Source organism: Simochromis diagramma, unplaced genomic scaffold (assembly GCF_900408965.1).
Source record: "Simochromis diagramma unplaced genomic scaffold, fSimDia1.1 OVJJ01000131.1, whole genome shotgun sequence".
Lineage (NCBI taxonomy): Eukaryota > Metazoa > Chordata > Actinopteri > Cichliformes > Cichlidae > Simochromis > Simochromis diagramma.
In genome coordinates, this window is record NW_024387200.1 from 4,367,238 (window position 1) to 4,371,073 (window position 3,836).

The window sequence follows — 3,836 nt, forward strand, 5'->3', positions numbered from 1 at the left end:
TCAAAAGGCAAATTTAATTGCTCTTAAAACCTCAAAATAAATTTCAGGTAAGGAAAATGTGGCAAATCGATGGCATTTGATGAAGAGAGATAATTTGTAATTACAAATTGCCATTTGAATTTTACACATTTCTGATATTTACATTATTATTACACATACACCAATTAAACTGTAAATGCACAATAGCTTTCTAATGTGTATAATTTAGCTATAATAAGAATAGTAGCTAAATAAGAAAGTAATAATAAGAAAGTAGCAAGAAAAGACACATTTTTCTTCAGGTCAACACCATAGTTTGTTTGCTGCCAGTATTTTCCAATATGTGTTCAGTTTTTTAACATACCATAATAAAATTCCCAGTACAGGCGTCCCATGAATTTCCTACAGTGGTCTACAGGAGACAATTGTTTGTTCACATGTAATTATGTGAAAGCACAAAATACAAATCTCACCATGGTGCTGTGCAAGAGGGTACATCTGTTAGCAAAATTTTTACCCACTCATTTAATATCATGGCTGTGTCATGAATTTACAGAAGCATTTTTAGCAAAAGGACTCATTATCTTCTGGTGTGTGTGTGGGGAGGGGATTATATATAGTAAAATAATTTGAAGCCTCATTAATTTCAATTTCCTTGATCAAAAAAGCCTTACTATGTCATTATTTTCTTTTTATAATGTGCCACCTCTCCTCTTGTGAGCTACATATCAAATATAAAAGCTTTATCTGTTGCTGTACCAATGAAGAGGAATGTTTCCATGGAGATGATTTGCCAAGCTTAATGTTTGCTGTTTCTATGGGTCAAACTGAGGAGTTATATTTGTCATGTTTTACTTTGCTAGGTGACAGCCAAAATGTTACTACTGCATGTAACTACACCAGTGTGAAATACAAATTTCCAAATAACACTTTAAGTTAAATTTGAACATTAAGTAAAAGTTTAACTGAGAAAATAATGAAACTAATATAGAGCATTTAGTAATAGTAGCAAATAGCTCCATGTAGAAGCTACACCAGTTAGCAATGTGTTTTGCCTTATCTTCAGTCAGAAGCTAGTCCATGAAGCCAGATAACACACACCAATTAGTTAAACTGCAAGAATGTCTTGACCTCAAATTTTCCATATTACCCCATTAGAGTTCTTCTCTCTCAGCTTTCAGGCCTCTCTCTACTTTTAAGAATAGGCTTAAAATTTTCCTTTCTAATAAAGTCTATAACAGAGATGTTCCTGTATAGGGCTTTGGAGCGTGATGTCACGGGAGGTGGACCACGCCCCCTTCTGCCATGACAGTAGGCCAGACAAAGGATACAGCTTCAGCTATGGTTCGTACGTGTTGTGTTGTCGGTTGCAACGTTAGATCACACGATCGTGAAGGCAAGAAGCTGGATAATGGGCTCTCTTTTCATCATGTTCCATCCTGGAGGCAACGTGAGGGATCCCATGTATCCGATATTACTAAAAGAAGACGTCAGGCTTGGATTGCAGCGGTGAGGCGAGCGGATATCGAGTTCTCTGCAATCCCCAGCTTTTTGTTGGTTTGCTCACGGCATTTTCTTTCTGGTGAGTTCTAAATTAATCACTCTTAAAAGGCTTTTAGTGTTATTTTCAATGCACTGAGGTCATAGATAATGAGATAAAACTATGGGCTCAAAGTGTGGTCATAAATATTTTGTACTTGTAAATCGGTTTTGTACTTGTAAATCAGGATTTGTATGTGTAAAAAAAAATTTTGTGTGCATAAAAAAGATTTGTATGTGTAAAAAGAAATTTGTGTGTGCGTAAAAAAGATTTGTATGTGTAAAAAAACAAATTGTGTGTGCGTAAAAAAGATTTGTGTGTGGACTTAGCCAAAAAAAAACCCTACAAGTTACAAGTACGAATTTTGACCCTATTTTTCTTCCTTTCATCTGATTGGTCAATGTCATGTCAATCACAAATGTAACAATCCAATCAGAGAACAGATGGGTTTGGCTGTCGGAGGGGCGCTTTTTTGAACTGCAGGTCCTTGAAGGGTAGCAGCTAGGTCCCCTAACTTTCAGTAGCTGTTGAAAGGGTAAAGTTGTGGTATATCAGTGGTTAGAAATACCATTATTACTTTAGGATTAGTTTAACACAAAGTCAGGGCTGACCCGGGACCATGGCTGTGAGTCACAGTGCGCAGCATAAAAGTCCTTTCACATCGGACGCAGGATGTGCTGCTAATGCTAACTGCTAACTAAAAGAAAAGGATCCAGAATTTGTTGCGCTGGCTGCTGGGCTCTGTGGGTTTTTGCAGCAGCTCTACTTGTACTAGATGCACCTTGTCTTTTCTATCTCTGACTTTATGTCCTCTACAAGAGTTTCTGGTTTTTTTTGCTAGTTCTTCAAATGTTCAATAAAAACATGTATGCTAATTCATAACGGACCGGCACGCAAGGCCTATGCAACGGAAGCGAAAAAGAGCACCCATCGGAGGTAAACACCCCCCCTCTAAAAACATACTAAATTGCTGTAGTACACTAATCCGCACATAACTTCCAGATGAATCACACACCCGTCATTGGAATATTGGTGTACATTTACCTTATGTGTATGCACTAATTTTATCTTACAGGCTTTCGTTTTGCAGCTGCAGAGTCTGAAGGTGTGCCCCGTGCAGAAGTGATCGATGAAGATCTGACAGAAGACCAACAACAAAATCACAATGTCATGGAGGCAGTGGACAGCAGTTGTGTTGGACAAGTGGAGGTTGAGGTACCAGCTGCAAATGTGGACAGTGGTGATCGGACAGACAGCGTCACGGAAGCTAAAGGGAAGACGAAAGATTGTGTGTGCAATGAACAGGGCAGAGCAGAAATAAACCAGCTGTTGGAGGAGAACAGACTGCTTCGATCACAGTTGCAAAAGACAGAGCTGAATGAACATTTCTTAAAGAATGATACCGAAAAAGTAAGATATTACACTGGACTACATTGTTATGCTGTCTTAATGTCCCTCTTCAACACTGTCAAAGATTTCCTGCCAATATTGAAGAAACTGACAGGTTTCCAAATACTCTTACTCACACTAATGCGTCTGAGACTTGATCTTCCAGTCCAGCATCTTTGTCATCTATTCGATGTGTCCCACAAAACACTGTCTTCTATCTTCGCCGATACCATTGATGTTTTGTATGCCCACTTAGGAGCACTGGTGCACTGGCCTGAGAGGCCACAATGCCTCCACAGTTTACTGAAACTTTTGGAAAACGAGTAGCCATCATTGTTGACTATTTTGAGATTCGAACAGAAAGACCATCTAATTTAAAGGCACGTGCACAAAGATACTCTCATTATAAGGGTACACACACCATAAAATACCTCATCGGGATTACACCCCATGGAGCTATTTCTTTCATTTCCAGGGGATGGGGGTGGCGTGCATCAGATAAACACATCACAGAGAAATGTGGCATTCTTCAAAAGCTGTTACGAGGGGACGTAGTATTGGCTGACAGAGGCTTTGACATCAGAGATGCTGTAGGAATGATGTGTGTGGAGTTTGTGTTAAGGTTTGCTGTGTTTTGGTGAATATGTGCCCCAGTGTGGTTGTCAAACCAGGGCCAAATGAAACTTGCTCTTATTGAATATTCATAAAGCAGTTGTGTTGCATGTGTAGTTCATTGTAAATAATTGTACTTTGTGTGAAGTAGTTTCAATAAAACAGAAAAGAGAAGTATATTTGTTTGTTTGTTTTTTATTGGTGATCTGTTCACATGTACTTAGCAAGTACATACAAATGAAATGCAAACTATTTACATGGCAACACACAGCTGGCATCAATCTTGAACCACAAAATGAAACATTACAGGCTATTT

The 3,836-nt window shown here is 38.6% G+C and overlaps 1 pseudogene; it reads left to right on the forward strand.

Moving 5' to 3' along the window:
- Window positions 1-2,407: 2,407 nt before the first annotated feature.
- Window positions 2,408-3,549, forward strand: LOC120745893 (annotated as a pseudogene).
- The last annotated feature ends 287 nt before the right edge of the window (window positions 3,550-3,836 follow it).